General features: G+C 35.3%; 3 protein-coding genes and 1 pseudogene across 4 annotated transcripts in view; 1 reads left to right on the top strand and 3 right to left on the bottom strand.

The window, feature by feature from the left end:
• The window catches only part of LOC125824540 (probable E3 ubiquitin-protein ligase RHY1A), a 293,655-nt gene that overhangs the window by 40,600 nt on the left and 234,049 nt on the right, over positions 1-19,006 (top strand). The gene's annotated exons all lie outside the window — the stretch shown is intronic.
• Positions 5,792-13,469, bottom strand: LOC125824480 (wall-associated receptor kinase-like 1; annotated as a pseudogene).
• LOC125824498 (uncharacterized) overlaps positions 7,421-19,006 on the bottom strand; it is a 263,589-nt gene continuing 252,003 nt past the window's right edge. Inside the window, exon 7 of the mRNA XM_049503890.1 lies at positions 7,421-7,433. The gene's annotated coding sequence lies outside the window, so the exon portion shown is untranslated. The remainder of the gene's footprint in view (positions 7,434-19,006) is intronic.
• LOC125824483 (transmembrane 9 superfamily member 11-like) overlaps positions 16,303-19,006 on the bottom strand; it is a 77,777-nt gene continuing 75,073 nt past the window's right edge. Inside the window, exon 2 of the transcript XR_007442773.1 lies at positions 16,303-16,411. The gene's annotated coding sequence lies outside the window, so the exon portion shown is untranslated. The remainder of the gene's footprint in view (positions 16,412-19,006) is intronic.

Raw genomic sequence — 19,006 nt, 5'->3', positions numbered from 1 at the left:
CAACCATTCAATTAGGATAGAAATAGTGATCAACGCGGCAAGTTTAGGTTATGTTTGGCAACATAAATAGTACTATTTAATCACTACAAGCTAAGTTATCCCGTATGCTTTCACATGTGAGATTAAAATCAACCATTTAATAAGGCTAGGCTAGAAATAATACACATGCTTATTTTAGAGGTGACATTTGAAGAAAATGCATTAATGTCATATATCTTTTGTTGAGCTGTCAACTTCTATGAACTTCATGAATAAGACACTCAAACAACAACCAATATATCTCCTTTACTTTGCTCAACAAGTCATCTTACTTCTCCATGAAACAAGGAAATGGAACCAAAAACGAAAGAGGATATTTCAGAAAACACGCTATTATGGGGTGCAATTACGTAAGGGATCTGACAGTTTGGCACAAGGAAAAAGCTGGCATCCATAAAGAAAACCAAACACTACTTTTTTTCCTTCCCTCTCCCCTCAGGACGGGTTCTGCTTTGCAGGAAAAGGCCCAAATGAAAACTCTCTTGAGGCAGAGTGGTGTTTTTATTACCACGTAATGTCATTCTAGTTAGGACAAGTTTATTTTCTTCAATAGGCCTACTTAAACTACGTGGAGTTGAGGTTGTGACCTATAAAAATGTCCTAAAGTGTAGAGAAAGATATTTTTATGAAGGCAAGAGATCAGTTAAGTGACCTTTCTGTCTAAGTTATATTTCTTTTGACTTAAAATGTTGCAAAAGCTTCTTAGAAAAGAGAGCAGTACTGAGGCATTTGATTCCGATCAATCTCTTGTTATTGCTATCTCGTAACGATCTAAAAAAGGCAAATTAGGGCATACTCATAGAGTCTAATATCATGTGAAAAGTCTTTTTCCACTCGCGAGACTTTGGAATTATTATGTATAGTACTATATTATTCTGTATTGTGTTGATGAATACAACATATAGATAGACTATATTGTCATATGTCCTTTACAAAATGACCTTTCATTATTTGAAGGACAGATCTAAAAGAAAAGTAGGATACAAAATGAGACTTTTTGTTATTTCGTCATTATGAATTTAAAGATATCATACAATATAATTTAGACAATCAAAATAAATAGTACTATTGTATTCAAACTAATAAGTAGTTGGAATAGGTAACAACAATCCAAACAAAGTTGTTAACTTTTTATTCAAATAAAATGCAATGCCCAAAAGCAACTTCTACTGCCAAATTGAGATTTAGGATCTTGGTGTGCAGTCATTCCCAAGAACCTGGGTAAATGTGAGAATGTTTTGTGCATCACACTGCCTTAGTAAATTCCAGGTATGAAATTTCTTCACACTTGTCTTTGTAATTTCATTCCAAGTCTGAATTTATGGGTTGACTCTGTGTGATTTGTTGTTGACGGGTGATGGTGGTAGTGGGTGGGGTGGGGTGGGGATGGAATTTGACTTCATGAGGTTATTAAGGCAATCAGGGAAAATGGTTGCCTGTAAGGTGTTTGTTTAAGTGCCTGAATGAACTCTTTAGCTTTGTGAAGGATATTTCACAGCCATGTTGATTCAAAATGGTTGTCCGTAAGGTGTTTGTTTAAGTGTCTGAATGAATTCCTTAGCTTTGTGAAGGATATTTCACTGTCATGTTGATTTAACATGGTTAGATAGTTCACTCTGACTAAGGCATTGCACTTTCTGATTGAGAATGCTTATCATTGAGATGTTGCTGGTTAACTGAAACTTCATGTATACACATGGTAATGATCATCCGGGGGCATGTGCTAGCGCCCTTTATAGGACTATCATTGTCTGAAATCTGAAATTGAACCCTTGATCTATGGCTAAACCTCAACATGATCACCATGTGGAACATAAACATGATAGATTCATAACCATTTAACACTATATATATATATATATATATATATATATAGTGTTAATACGTCCATCACCGAGGCAAATAGAAACGGACTAAGAGTTGATCCTTGGTGCAACCCTATTAACATGGGAAAGTGTTCTGAGTCTCCTCTCACTGCCCTAACTTGAGTCTTGGTACCATTGTACATGTCCTTAATTGACTTAATGTACGCCACGGCCAATAGGTATACCTCTAGCCTCTAACCATCTCCATAGAACCTCCCTGGGGACTTAGTTGTAAGCCTTTTCTAGGTCGATGAATACCAATGCAAGTCATTCTTCCTCTCCCTATACTGCTCTACCAGTCTCCTTACGAGATGAATGGATTCTGTAGTCGAGCGTCCTGACATAAATCCAAATTGGTTCTCAAAAATTGTCACGATCCTCCTCACTCTCATCTCCACCACGCTCTCTCATACCTTCATAGTCTAGCTTAGCAGTTTGATACCCCTATTGTTGTTGCAATTTTGAGTGTCACCCTTATTCTTGTACAACGGAATAATCATACTCCATCTCCATGCATCGGGCATCTTCGTCATCTTGAAAACAACACTATACAACTCAGTAAGTCACTCCATACCTGCCCTGCCTATGCTCTTCCAAAAATCCACCTAAACTTCGTCTGCTAGTCACTCTACCCTTACGCAACTTATGAATATCAACCTTAACCTCCTCAACCTTTATACACCTAGAATAAATATTATCACTATTCACGACGCCTCTATAAGTGCTCCAAATCCCCTAGCACAATGCCTTAACTAATGAGTACCTCCTCTACCAGTACTTTGTCATCCTCATCCTTGATGCACTTCACTTGGTCAAGGTCACGGGCCCTCCTCTCTCTAGCCTTAGCTAACTTGTATAACTTCTTATCCTCATCTGTGTTCGCTAATTTTACGTACAAGCGCACATTTTTGCTGTAGTAACCGCTAACTCTGTCTCCTTTTAAACCATCTTAGCTTATACTTCTCCCTATTCATCCACTTCTCCTTCTTGTCTTACTCTTCACCAACTTCGCATAAGCCAGCTTCTTTGGGTCCACTTTCCCTTGTACTTCTCCATTCCACCAGCAGTCCACTCTATGCCCACCAGAACGGCCTCTCGAGACACCCAACACCTCTCTAACCGTCACCCTATTAATAGTTTCATAAATTGATTGCACATGTTTTATGTTAATAGATACAGGGGCGTATCTAGAGGGGGTGCCGTGGGTTCACGTGAACCCATGCTCCCCTCTCTAGATCATATATAGTAGTGTTAAATGTTAAAAAAATATTTAACTATATATATGTGTGTGAACCCACATTCAAAGTATCATATAATAATATGATGATGATAGGGTGCACCTCTCTGAGTGAGGATAGAAATTTAAATCTTATATCTATCTTCTGTTTTTGAGTAACACCTCTCCAAGTGGTTATCGGTTACACTTTTGGCGTTTCAACTAATTTTTCTTTTGTTTATTTCTTAAATCTTTCAAAATTTTCCAGTGTGTTACTTTGAAAATTCTTTAAAAAAATTAGCACTATAAATTTTTTTATATAATTAAATCTAATGCGTATATTAAAATTTTAAACTAGTATTATATATTTTGGACCTATAATTTTTAAAATTTAATGGTTCATATTAAGAACCTAAAAGTCAAACTGATCAAATTTATATTTAAGAAGCATTTTTTCGTAATCATGCACCCATCTTACCGAAATCCTGGATACGCCTCTGAATAGATACAACCTAAAATATTACTTTAATAAATAATAGCATGAACTTCGTTTGAATCATAAATTAGTTTTCTGCACAATTTGTCCACTGTTAGTTCTGAGACCTTTTCATGGTACTTTGTGTTGACTATACTCTAACTCATATAGTCTAATATCAAAAGTTACATTTGGAAAGTTAAAATAATTTCTCTGCTATCTTTTTTATCTTAAAGCAAGCACCAACAATATAACTAAGTAAGGCTGTTCAAGAAAATCTGAAAAGCCGAGCAAAATTGAACTGAAAAATGAATCAAACCGACTAAAAAGAGAGACATGTATTTGGTTTGGTCTTATACTGGAAAAAGATGAACCAAAACGACATTTATTTTTATAGAAGACTATAATAAAAATATATGTCGTTTTGGAAATGATTATAATAAAGGATTCGTTATTGTTTAATTAAATGCGTGGGTATAACGTGTATGATCACTTTCTTGCCAAGTATTGTTGAAGTACTTCAAATCTGTCTTTCATTTTCACAAGCAAAGATTTATTAAACTAATTGTTATTTGATATTGTTTTATCAATAGTTCTTAAAAAAGGCTTAATGGTTCAGGACCACCCTTACATTATCTATATCAACAACAACAACAACAAAAAATACGGGACCACCCTTACATTATCTTTATCAACAACAACAACAACAAAAAATTCGGTACCACCCTGAACTTGACACCATTTGTTCGGTGTACACCCGAACTACTGTTGGTCCTACTTATCCCCCAAAACTTGGTATTTTTGATAGCCTTCACTTGCTAAACACTGTCATGGCAAAGAACACGGATACACTCTCTTTTAGGCAGTGAAGAAAAAGCTGAAAAATCACTTCCAAGCGGGGTATCTTGCAACAGTGAATTGCCATAGTCATATCATATACAATAGTTTATTTGTTCAAAATTGTAAATTTCTTCTTAGATCTTCTTAATAAACCACACATATCTTACCATATATTCATATTTTTCAATTCAAGTCTATAAAAGAGACTTCACTGAAGTTCTATTATTTTAGCCACTTAAAAGGTTTTAGTCAAAATAATGGAGTTCCAAGTGTAAACTTTCTGTATACTTACAAAAAAAAGGGGTAAATTTCCTTTCTATTTCTTATTAAGAGACCAACGACTATTTATTTCATCTGTGTACTTTTTCTTTTCCGGGCAAAATCTATAAAAGAAATTGCTAGAGCTCCATTATTTTTAACCAAATAAAAATAGTTAGCCAAAATAATGAACTTTTCAACTATGTATTTCTTTTTAGATGCAATGATGATTTGTTTCAGCTGTGTATTTCTTCTTTTTCTGTCTACAAGTGTAAAAAAAAAAAATTTACAAAAAAAAAAAAAAAAAAAAAAAAAAACTCCACCAAAAAGCAGTTCAGCTGTAGGTATCAAATTCAGGGGGATCTTAAACTATTATGCCTTAATAGAAGTAGAGAAACATATTATTGTTAAGGTTTCATTTTAAGTTTTACGTTTATATAGAAAAAAAATGAGATTCATTTGTTTATTTAGTATAATTTAAAAAATTGGCAGGCTTAAAAGTTTATATTGATGTAACATAGCTTAATGAAAGGGAATAATTATCATCTACTATGGAGAAAATTTCTCACATAAGAATATTTCATATATCATAAATTCTTTCATATTAGTGCAAATCTTGCTAAACATTATAAGTAACATACATTATCATATGGAAAAGTTTGTCCATAACTCTGATAGATTGAATGAACTGGATTTTAATTTTATTTGCCAAGAAAAAGCCAAACCAAAAAGCACCCAAGGGTGTGGCCTAGTGGTCAAAGTGGTTGAGAACCATGAGGTCTCGGGTTCAAAACCCACTGTAAACAAAACACTAGGTGATTCTTCCCATCAGTCCTAGCCTTGGTGGACAGAGTTACCTAATCCCTATTGCTGGTGGGAGGTGGAAGGTATCCCGTGGAATTAGTCGAGATGCGCGAGAGGTAGCCTGGACACCACGATCTTCAAATTAAAATAAAAAAAAGCCAAACCAAAAAAGCTATATAGTTGGTCTAGTTTTGCTTTTGATGAAAACCGAATCAAACCCCATGAACACTCCTATTATAAAGGATAATAAATAAAATCATAACACAATATTTCATCATATATACGACTTAAATATTAATGCAAATCATGCTAATCTTCATTTGATTATGTGTCCATACATGCAATTACATCGACATTACAATTACAAAAGATAAAAGTTGATGTTATAAAAGTTACAAACTTCCCTTTCTGTCATAATGCATTTCATTGTGAGACACTGAGTTCTGATTATCTTCTTCGGTACAATCAGAAGTATGACTACATGAACTTTCACTTTTTGGTGAAATGTTATCTTGAAAACTCTCATTGTGAGGCATATCTTGCCTCATTTTTCCTTGCTGTTCAAGTTCAGCTGCCACCTCCTTCATGGATGGCCTTCTCCTTGCATTAAAATTTAAGCATCTCTTGGCAAGTTTGGCCACAGCAGGAATCACATGTTCATCCTCAACTTCTTTTACAATTTCAGGGTCTACAATCTCAATTATATGATTTTCTTTCAATGCTAATGTGAAACGGTAAGCCAAACCTGGATCTTCTGGTTCGTTTGAAGTGACAACTCTTTGACTTGTTAGAAGCTCTGCAAGAATTACACCGAAGGCATAGACATCACATTTGTCTGTAAGTTTACCTGAGCGGAAGTATTCTGGATCTATGTAACCAAATGTACCCCCTACCATTGTTGTTAAATGAGTCTTGTCAACAGACAACAATCTCGATAGTCCAAAATCAGAAACCACTGCTCTAAAATTATCGTCTAGTAATATGTTGCTTGATTTTATATCTCTGTGAAGAATGGGAGTAGAAGCACATGAGTGCATGCAAGATAGTGCCCCTGCTATTTCTGCAGCAATTCGCACCCGATGATCCCACGATAATATTATTGCTGGGTGCGGAAGAATCTGATCATCCAACTCAGACTTTGAGACAGTAGGATTACAACTGTGACTGAGGTTTCCATGAATATGGGATGACAAGGTTCCATTCGAGATGTACTCATAAACTAATAATGGGACTTGAGTTTCTAAGCAACAACCAAGTACCTGTTGTAAACACTTAAATGTTAAAAGTGTGATAAAGTGCTAGGTTCAATTGTAATTTTGAGTTATCTTTGGTTCATGAGTGACTAATGAGTTATCCTAAACTGTTCGTTTATTATGGTTGAAGTGAATAGGAGCACGAGTTGATGTAGTAGCTCTGTGTGTGCAACTGCGTGTGTGTGTAAGTCTAGTGTGTTATCTTGTAAGAGTATAGGAGTCTTTCTAATATTATAAGTTCGCTCTTCAATCCTCTTTAGGCATTATAAATTTCTCTATCGTCGAATTGTGTTGCTCTCTTCTTCCATTCATAATAAAATGGTAGCAGGAGCGTAGTACAAAAATCAACAGTACCTTGACAATGTGTCTGTGATTTATTTGGGAGAGTATGAGTATCTCATTTATAAATTGTCCAATTTGATCTTTATCCACTGCATTGGACTTCTTCACAGCTACAATGCTTCCATCTGATAACATTCCTTTGTAAACAGTCCCAGCCCCTCCTTTACCAAGAATTCGAATTTCATTGAAATAGTCTGTTGCTTTCTCCAACTCCTCCTTCAAAAAGAGCTTTGGCAAAGAGCCACCACTACTTTCTCCATTTAAGGAAATACGTTGTCGCAAAAGCAATCCACCATTCCTCTTGAAATACTTTTGCTTAGCCTTGTTTTCTTCCCTCTTCCGGAGCCATTTGCATAGCCAAAGACAAACTGCTACCAGGATCACAAAAGTAATTGCTGGGCCAATACCTGCTTGTGAGCAAACCAATCTCATCTAAAACAAACATAAATTCATTTTGAGAATCTAAGAGTAAGAGAAAGGGCTGTAAATGCTTTTCCGGGCTCCTTTGTAATTTTAAAGCTTAAGTTAAGCTTCTAATTTTCTAAAGAGCAGCTAGCTAGAATAAATGTTATAATGTCTTTAGTTAGGTCATGACATGAAAAGGATCATTAATCATTTGTTGGGACAGTTCAAAGGAGTAATTTGTCTTAAATAAAAAGCTAGAGAAAGCTTAATCTAATCTAACAAAGAAACAAGGGGGAAAAAAGAAGACATAGAAGAGAGTTATACAATACCTATGGAGAGTTGTTTAGCTAGCGTATGTCTCACATTATTTGAGTCACAATGGTAACTGCCAGGAGTATTAACACAGCGAGTATTGTTGGGAAAATGATTCCTTTTTGGACTTGCGCATTCGTCGATGTCTGTGGAAATTAACAAGTAATTATCATAAAAACTGAGATTAGTAACTTAGAAAATAAGACATGTTACATGCTAAAAACAAGTCAAAATAAAGGGGTACAGTGGGATATTGTTATATTGTTGCTCTCTTTGTTTCATTTCAAATATTGTATTGAAACATTTTTTTTTGAAACTGGTAACTTTAGTCTATATATCCACAGGTATACTACAACAAAAGTGTAGTTCCCCTTCAAAAGTGTTACAACTTACAGAATAAAATAGTCTTAGTCTAAACTGCTACCTATAAACAATCAAGCACATCAAAGATAAAGGTGTCTATAACACACTAAGGGGTCATTTGGTATTTGGTAGAGTGTATTAGGAGAAATAATCCATGTATTATGTATGGTATTACTTAGTACTGTGTCTGGTAGGAATTTTGGGCATATGTATAACTAATGCATGTATTAGTTATACACTATGGTATTATAGGGTGTATAACTAATACCTTCTATTTGGTGGTATTAGTAATACATGGGATTTAATACCATGGGATCAATATATGTAAAGACAAAAATATCCGTCAAATCCTTTTAATCATTTTGTTTATTTTCTTGGTTTTATGTCTTATATTTGTACTAGTAAATTTATTTAAATAAATTAGCTTACAAATTTTATTATTTAGAGAGAGTTGTTTGTTGTAAAATAAATTCAATATAATATTTGAAATGTGAGTTGTTTAACATTTACTAATCGAAAAAAGCAAATATATGGCCACATGGCATACTGGTGGTCTCCTTATATGGATTGAGTAATCATCCCCTCATGAGCTAGCTTTTGGGGTTGAGTTAGGCTCAGGTGTCATATCTTTACATGGTATCAAAGCCAGGTTCATCCCCATTTGGGCTCCCGTTCCACGCGTCAATTGGGCCTGAGCGTGAAGGGGGGTGTTAGAGTGGGTAAAAGTCCCACATTGGTTGGGGAATAGACTGGTGGTCTCCTTATATAGACTTGAGCAATCCTCCCCTCATGAGCTAGCTTTTGTGGTTGAGTTAGGCCTAGATATTTTGAATAATTTATAAAATTGCATACATATTAAAACTATAACTTGCAATTTTATGTGTAAACGAAGATGGTTTGTTCGATTTTATTATTGTTTACCGTTTACCGTCTTTTTTATTTTAAAAGTAGATGGTCTATCTTTTTTTAAATTGAAAATTGACGTTTTGTGAGTGATCAATTTATTAAGATAACAATTATTTACCCTTAAATAATTCAAGTGAGAAAATAGCAAACATGGTGACAAAATTGTTCTTCTCCAAGCTAGTTACTGTCACGCCCCGAGCCTACACCCTGGGCGGGACCGGCACTCGGAGACCATTGCTGGCCCCAAGCGAACCCTTGGCCTGGCTTTCTTAACTCAGCGGAAACCTACTCAACAGAATAACTCAATGCTATGCAGAGACATAAACAACTTAAATGATACATATCTGGCCAAAAAGGGCAACTCGAGTCTCAAAATAGAATACTTACATATATACGTAGATAAGAGACTCAAAACTAACTGACTGACTGTCTATGAAGCCTCTAAAATACTTAGATGGATGCTGGGGCAGACCCCGCAACACCCTAATAAACAAAACTACGAGAACAAAATAACTGAGCCCTCTGGAAGCAAGGAGGCTCACCACTGACTCTAGAGTGCTCAACTGGATCAACGGCGTGCAGAATGCTGATCCTGGGTACCTGCGTCTGCATCATAAAACGATGCAGGCCAACTGGCATCAGTACATGGAATGTACGAGTATGCGAGCTGGACCGCTAAAAACAACTTAAGCTTGAAAAGGGATACAAAAGAGAACTTACCTTGGCTCTGTACAACTCAAGAATAACTGAACTTAATATAAGCAATGAGACACATGCAATGTATAAAGCCTTTGAAACTATTAAAACATGACGTAAAAATCATATTTATAATATCATGAAAATACCATGCTTCCTCTCAAAGTCTACTTGTGCAATGTATGAATGAAGTCCCATACCCCCATCCATACTAAGCAGAACTTATCGAGGAACCAAGCTCTTTTTACTGCTGTGGGAGTTTCTCTAACCGATAACCACCACTATGAAACTAAGTGGTGATACAACGTTTTACCTCACGTTGCCCAAGGACCATCCTATACCTTGCCATCGATATAGGACCTTACTTTAACTTTTGCTTAATGGATCCACTAGCTTAACTTTCGTGATCATCTAAAAAGTATGATCCGAGAAATCCCATGTTTGGCTACATGGTTCTTATGGAGAGTTGAGTTAATATGAACTCGTGTCCCCAACTCGGTGCTCAAGACTACTCCCAAAAATACTTTAGCTCATAAGTGTTTTAAACACATCTTTCTTTAGTTGAGATAATTACTCAAAACTTAGCCCGAAGGCACTTGAAAACTCTTTCTAAAAAGAACAAATCAAAACCATATTTTTAATATGATCATTGATGACTCGGGATATTCATACTGCTTAAACATTGATGGTATATCTAGAGACCATACTGTTTAAACATTGATGACATACCCGATTTGTCATATCTAATCATATTTTAGAAATTCTTTTGAAAAACTCATCTTTTATTTTTAAAAGAGATAGTGCTCAAACTTCTCAAAACTCTTTTGAAAATCTCTGTTTCCTCTCAACTTAGATGTGAAAACACTTATAACTTCCTTGGGAAATACTTAGTTCCCTAATTACTTTTTGAGAAATGAACTCAACTCTTGACTCTTGACTTAACTCGAAACTCGATACTCTTTACTCGACTTGAAACTATATGCTCTTTACTCTTTACTAAACTTGAAACTTGAAACTCTTTACTTAGCTTGAAACTCTATACTCTTTGCTTGACTTGAAACTCTATACTTAACTTGGAACTTGAGCCTTAGAATGAAGTTAAAACGTTTAATGAAGACTCTTGAAAAGCTTTAAAGACTTGCTTGGACTTACTTAATTTCTAAGCTTGACTTCACTTGAATCGGAAACTAACTTCACTTGAATTGAATTATGGATTCAAGGACTTGATTGGTGTTTGGAAGGACCTCATGATGTTTAGGAATGATTTAGGAATGATTTGGAACAACCAAACTTAAGAAAATTTTTGAGAATAAATTCTGAAAACAGTGAAGTCCGCGTCCTGTCCGCGACGCGGAGCAGATTTTGTTCACAGAGGGAACAAGTCCGCGACACGGACTTGTTTCATGTAAGAAGCCCGACTTTTCTCCTTCATTTTTCCAACTCTAAACTCTCTAACTTCAAGGGTTCCAGCCCCCAATCACTTAGAAACATGAAATCCCTCAACATTCAATAGATTTCAACTCAAAACCCCAACCGGAAACAAATCCCAAATCATCAAGAATCTCAACATCACAACCAACAACAATACCAACAATAATTTCAACAACTAACAACTTTAACAACTCTAACAACTTCAACCACAACAACTCACAACTTCAACAAACACAATCACTCTTTTCTCGAAAATAAAACGAGTTTGGCATGTGGGGGAAAAGATCACCCAACACTAAAAGCTCACATACCTTGGTAGGGATCACCCCCGACGAAAATCCACGATGATCTCCTTGCTTGATCTCCTCTTCTTCTCTTCTTCTCTTCTTCTTCTCTTCTTCTTCTCTCAAAACCCTCACTCTCACTTCTTTTAAAATGGTAAAACTGATCAAAATGATCAGCCTAACACATTTATATAACCAAAATAAAAGGCTAGGGAAAAGACCAAAATGCCCTTAATGATTCCCGGACGGATTTCCTTGTCAACTGCCCAACTTTCAAAGGTCATAACTCGCTCATACGGACTCGGAATTGAGCAAACTCGGTGGCGTTAGAAAGATCATTCCACGAACTTTGCAACCATAACTGGAAATACTTCTAACTCATCATGAGCTAGAAGTTACGACTGATCAAAGTTGGCCAAAAACTTACCTTTTCCATACTTAGCCAAATTTCCAAAACTTTAAAATTCTTTCCAAAAATGAAAATTTCCAATCCTAAGCCTCTTCAAAGCTATTTCAAATAGTCGGATGTTACAGTTACAAGGTCACACAAAAAAATATTGTCCGACAGTTATCTACTTTGACCCGATTACATGAAATAAAAAATCCTATAATAATGTAAGGGTACAATTGGAAAAAAGTTTTTTGTAGAGTTTTAAACCAAACACAAAATTAGGTTGGAAGCAATGAACCAAACACTTAATAAAAAATAATTCTTGTATTATTAATCTCTACATTACTAATTCATGTCTTACTAATCCCTGCGTTATTAATCTTTATACCAAACAACCCCTAAAAGTACTTTAAATCCTGTGATCTTGGAGATTCCATGTCATTCCTATAAGGGAGTCTTATTAAGTGTAACATATGAAATGTAGGAATTAAAAACTTACTAAATATAGAAAAACATGAAGTTCGTCGTTGAAACAGACTAAAAACGAAAATAAGATACGTAAGCTAAAACGGAGGTAGTAATATACACAAGTTAAATCACAAAAACAAAAAAGAGAAATGAACAGGGGAATTAGTACCTTGGCATCCATGAAGGAGGTAAGGGTTGCCTTGATAACCAGAAGAGCAATCGCATCGGTATCCCCCAGCAGGTCTAGTAATATCATCGATGCACCTGCTGTTCTTTCTACATGCATATTTTGGCCTTCTCATGGCTTTGTTGCAACTAACATTGCCAATCACCCAGTCCAGCACTATCCTTCCTTTGTAAGAATCGTCTTCTTTGCACTTACCACGTAACTGAGTGAAGTGAGACTCAGAACTGCCCTTTTCTATAAGTAAGTAATAGGTGCAATTGCTAAATCTCCACGATGTGTTCTCCGTGTTCATTGTTTGTGTGGACATGGTGAACTCTCTTGGTATTATTTTTGAAAATTCAGACTGACAACAACCGTTATTCCCAGTGCAATATGATGATGAAGCTGAAGAGGATGAAACATTATTAATGGAGTTATCACAGTAAGAAGCACATCCACTTACACTGCTACCAGTGTCTGAATCTTTGACATTAGCATAAATGTCACACCCAATGGCTACAAACTTGTTCTTGTTGGAAAAACTCAAATGCTCGCCGCCAGTTCCTTTATCAATTGTATCACTGTAAATGTTCATTCCAGATGATTTGTTGTAGAGGTGAGGAAAAAATTCAATATCAACCGTGATGGAGTCCTTTGATATGTATTGCACAGGCAAACCATTACCATGACTAAGAGCAGTATTGTTATCGCAGCTCACTTCAAATGCTTCATTGAAGTAACACTCTTTTCCTATTCCAAATGGAAAAGGAATAGTTACGTTGCCACATCTTTCTGGGCATCCAGGCCTTTGTGAAGATAATATTGCTGATGATGACCATATTCTTATAGCTGAAACTTGTGTTGTTTCTTTAGAAAGCAGCCCCGTCAGAAGAATGAAAAATGACCACATGGTTATCTGCATCTTCATGTATACTGGTATGTATTACTGCCTCATTCTCTGGTTGAATCTTATCTTATGATGGCACAAAAATCTGCAAACATCATTATACTTTTGAAATAGGACCTGCTAAGGCTTCCCCACTTCTCGACAAACGAAAAAAGTAATAACTTTACAAGTGGGATCCATATTGTGATTTTTAAATGTTTTGGTCCAGCATCTTAATGACTGATTTGGTACATACATTCACTATCTAGTGGATGCGTGTGAATGGTTTCTCTTCACTTTTCTTTTTTTGTTTGGTTTTTCATTCTATGTGAATGAGAAAAGTTATTTGGATCAAACCTATCTTTTTATGGCTCATTACTCATGTTTTATATCGTTTAAAGATCTAATTTTAGGTTTGGTCTGTTTGTGATACTAGAAGAGAGACTAGAGGGAGAAGATCATATGAGAAAATTTCCTTTTATCTGCAGATTTTTTGTACTTTCAGTTAAATTTAAGTTGCATTTTCGATTCATCATTTTTGGATCGATCTGGTCTTTTTACGTGGAGTTTCTAACATCCTATTCTTAATTTGAATAGTGGAGATAGTGATTGTATCTACTGTTTCCCTTTCCATGCCTCATTTGATATGTTTTACTTGAGCCGAGGTATCTATTGGAAACAATCTCTCTAACTTCACAAGGTAGGGGTGAGGTTGCGTACACCCCACCCTCCTCAAACCCCACTTGTGAGATTATATGCTTATGTTGTTGTTGTTGAGATCGTGATTGTAGCTGCAAAATTTTGTTTTAAGAAATAGACGGCTTTGTCTTCAAGCCGTCAATAAAATTAAGCTAATATGTGATTATGATTGTACATTGATGCTTTAGTCCTCTTTACTATCGGCAAGCTAATACACGATTATGATATTTAGTGCATTGATGCATAAGTCTTCATTTCTTTATAGTTTGCTAATATGTGATTATGATAAATAGACATTGATGCAAAAGTCTTCTTCTGAGCTAATATGTGATTATATATATAGTGATTGATGCAGAAGTCTTCTTTATTTTACGTCGAGCTAATATATGATTATGATATATAGTACATTATATTGATGCATAAGTTTTGTTTACTTTATGTCGAGCTAATATGTGATTATGATATATAGTGAGTCGTCTCTACTTTATGTAAAGTTAATATGTGATTATGATATACAGTGAGTCTTCTGTATTTTATGTAAAGCTAATATGTGATTAAGATGTATAGTAACATTGATGTATAAATTTTCTTTTATTTTACAGCTTTTTGATTATTTTGTGTGGTGGCTACACTAGTCCCTACAAGTCTTACTATAGTCCATTCTATATAATGGTCGATTGTCCCCTCCATTATTGGCTCAATTCACTAGATTCAAAATATAACATACGCGTTCAGAAGAATCAATTATTTATATTAATGATTCTTCTAAATGTCTACAAATATTTAACTATGAACTTAATTTTTATTATTATATTACTTGAAGTTGTATTTAACTATGAACTCAAATTTCATTACTATTATATTACTTGAAGTTGTTGTAGAAATGGATTTGGCACTCCATAAATGCTAAAAGTCAATAACGACCAGTTTTAATTATTGGTATTAAAGGGTTTAGCATAAAGTAGTATTGTTGTACTCAATAGCCTATTGGGTCCCTATTTTTTTGTGCTTACATACTTTTTGTGAGCACATTTTGTGGTTCTAAAAAGATTTAAAGGACAAAAAATCTGGTAGCTAAATCTTTAGAAACAAGAGCATACACAGTTTAAAATCTGTTTATTAATCTGAAGTAATTATCGGAAAAATATTTTGAGAGAGTAATAGTTTGTATTTGACTCATCAATTAGAACAATATTTTTGCCAATATTACAGTGATGAGTTGTGGCCTGATTGTGAGTGAGTGGAAAAGCGCAAGGAGTAAACACATAATTAAGCCGAAAGGAATTCAACATCTACTATATATAGATATAAAAAAAGATAGAACCCCTTGCCCTACTTGGCTCCGCCCGTCCATGAAGAAACATGATGCTTATAATAAGACACCTTTTTCTATTTTGAACTATAGGATATATAAGTAATTTAAACTCAACTTGGATTTTGCTAATTCAGTTTTATCTCTTTAGATATCTATAATCTTTATGGTAGGAATCAAATATTGTAAATAGTAATCATATATTATCCGTTTAAAATTTCAAGAAGATAAATAGTGTAATTATTTCCAACAATAATGACTCATAACATGAATTATTTCCATCATAAACCATAGAATTTAAGTGCTCCCTCTCAATTTCAATTTGTTTGATTGGTTTTTACGGTCCTACGGATTTTAAGAAAGTAAAAAAGATATATAGAATGCATCATTGGCATGAGCAATGGAGCTATTAGACAAAGTAACTAATGGATATAAGAATTAGAAACTAATCTCATATTATCCGATCATGTGATTAGTGGCACCTGAATCAAGTATCCAATAACTCAATGCGGACGATTGCTAGCTAACTAGAGAGCCATACTCCAAAGGGGACTCTTGATGTTGTTCTATGACTTCTAATATTATTCAAAATCATGATAACTACAACATATCCAATGTAATCCCACAAGTGAGGCTTAAAAAAATAGAATGTACGCAAACCTTATTCCTACACTAGAAGATCGAGGGATTGTTTCCCATAGACCCTTGGCTCAAAAAAAAAACATATCAAAGCAAATCGAAAAAGAAATAATCAAAAAAGTGATTCAAGAATCATGATGAGTTGAGTTAATGCAATGTACAAACCAGATTTACCAACTGAATCCATCACTATAGGCACATCCAAATATGATTATCCCAACCAATGAAGCTATTAGTCAACTATATCAAGCAACACTTGACTATTAAAGAATTTAACAAAACTTGAGGAGTTTATTGGCTTTCTCTTCCAAATACCCTACAAAATGATAGTAATATGACAATAAAAAGTAAACAAGAATGACTTAAAGACACATCTGCAGCTGTTTCTTCAATGGTTCCAGGTATGAAATTTCTTCACACTTGTCTTTGTAATTTCATTCCAAGTCTGAATTTGTGGGTTGACTCTGTGTGATTTGATGTTGACGGGTGATGGTGGTAGTGGGGTGGGGTGGGGGTGGAATTCGACTTCCTGAGGTTATTAAGGCAATCAGGGAAAATGGTTGCCTGTAAGGTGTTTGTTTAAGAGTCTGAATAAATTCTTTAGCTTTGTGAAGGATAATTTCACTGTCATGTTGATTCAAAATGGTTGTCCGTAAGGTGTTTGTTTAAGTGTGAATGAATTCTTTAGCTTTGTGAAGGATATTTCACTGTCATGTTGATTCAAAATGGTTAGATAGTTCACTCTGACTATGGCATTGCACTTTCTGATTAAGAATGTCTATCATTGAGATGTTTCTGGTTACTGAAACTTCATGTAGACACGTGGTTATGATCACACTGAATTTGCACTCTTAAGTATTCAGTCTTGGTTTTGCTTAACTTTGAGCCCTTTAGGCTCTAGGGGTCTGTCTCCAACCTCCAACTTAGCATTAGTTTCCTCGTAAGTCTCATCAATCAAAGCTACGTCATCCGCAAATAACATACACCTTGACACCTCAGCTTGAATTTGTCGCGTCAATACATCCATCACCAAGGCAAATGGAAACGGGCTAAGAGTTGATCCTTGGTGCAACCCTACTAACATGGGAAAGTGTTTTGAGTCTCCTCTCACTGCCCTAACTTGAGTCTTGGCTCCATTGTACATGTCCTTAATCGACTTAATGTATGCCACGGCCCACAGGTATACCTCTAGCCTCTAAACATCTCCATAGAACCTCCCTGGGGACTTTGTTGTAAACCTTTTCTAGGTCGATGAATACCAATGCAAGTCATTCTTCCTATCCCTATATTGCTCCATCAGTCTCCTTATGAGATGAATGGATTCTGTAGTCGAGCGTCCTGACAGAAATCCAAATTGGTTCTCAAAAATTGTCACGATCCTCCTCACTCTCATCTCCACCACCCTCTCTCATACCTTCATAGTCTGGCTTAGCAGTTTGATACCGCTATCGTTGTTGCAATTTTGAATGTCACCCTTATTCTTGTACAACGGAATAATCATACTCCATCTCCATGCATCGGGTATCTTCGTCATCTTGGAAACAACACTAAACAACTCAGTAAGCCACTCCATACCTGCCCTGCCTATGCTCTTCCAAAAATCCACCTAAACTTCGTCTGCCAGTCACTCTACCCTTACACAACTTATGAATATCAACCTTAACCTCCTCAACTTTTATACGCCCAGAATAAACATAATCACTATTCACGACGCCTCTCTAAGTGCTCCAACTCCCCTAGCACAATGCCTTAACTAATGAGTACCTCCTCTACCAGTACTGTGTCATCCTCATCCTTGATGCACTTCACTTGGTCAAGGTCACGGGCCCTCCTCTCTCTAGCCTTAGCTAACTTGTATAACTTCTTATCCTCATCTGTGTTCGCTAATTTTACGTATAAGCGCTCATTTTTTCTGTAGTAACCGCTAACTCTGTCTCCTTTTAAACCATCTTAGCTTATACTTCTCCCTATTCGTCCACTTCTCCTTCCTGTGTTACTCTCCACCAACTTCACATAAGCCAACTTCTTTGGGTCCAATTTCCCTTGTACTTCTCCATTCCACCACCAGTCCACTCTATGCCCACCAGAATGGCCTCTCGAGACACCCAACACCTCTCTAACTGTCACCCTAATAATAGTTTCATAAATTGATTGCACATGTTTTATGTTAATAGATACAACTTAAAATATGTGTGGTCTACACTTTAGTTAAACTCAATTGATAATCCTTGCGACTAACTTGATACCTTGATAAAGTATCACCTCAACATATTACTTTAATAAATAATACCATGAACTTCGTTTGAATCATAAATTAGTTTTCTGCACAATTTGTCCACTGGTAATTCTGAAACCTTTTCATGGTTACTTTGTGTTGACTTTACTCTAACTCATATAGTCTAATTTCAAAAGTTACATTGGAAGGTTAAAATAATTTCTCTGCTATCTTTTTTATCTTAAAGCAAGCACCAACAATATAACAAAGTAAGGCTGTTCAAGAAAAACTGAAATTGAACTGAAAAATGAATCAAACCGACTAAAAAGAGAGACATGTATTTGGTTTGGTATTATACTGGAAAAAGATGAACCAAAACGACATTTATTTTTATAGAAGACTATAATAAAAATAAATGTCGTTTTGGAAGTGATTATAATAAAGGATTCATTATTGTTTAATTAAATGCGTGGGTATAACGTGTATGATCACTTTCTTAGCAAGTGTTGTTTAAGTACTTCAAATCTGTCTTTCATTTTCACAAGCGAAGATTTATTAAGCTAATCGTTATTTGATATTGTTTTATCAATAGTTCTTAAAAAAGGCTTAATGGTTCAGGACCACCCTTACATTATCTTTATCAACAACAACAAAAAAAAATCTGGACCACCCTGAACTTGACATCTTTTGTTCGGTGTACACCGAACTACTGTTGGTCCTACTTATACCCCCTAAACTGGG

Source organism: Solanum verrucosum, unplaced genomic scaffold (genome assembly GCF_900185275.1).
Source record: "Solanum verrucosum unplaced genomic scaffold, falcon-dt-bn FXZP01000022.1, whole genome shotgun sequence".
Classification (NCBI taxonomy): Eukaryota; Viridiplantae; Streptophyta; class Magnoliopsida; order Solanales; family Solanaceae; genus Solanum; species Solanum verrucosum.
The sequence above is the reverse complement of the archived record's forward strand: the minus strand, read 5'-3'. Positions and strand labels throughout refer to the sequence as shown.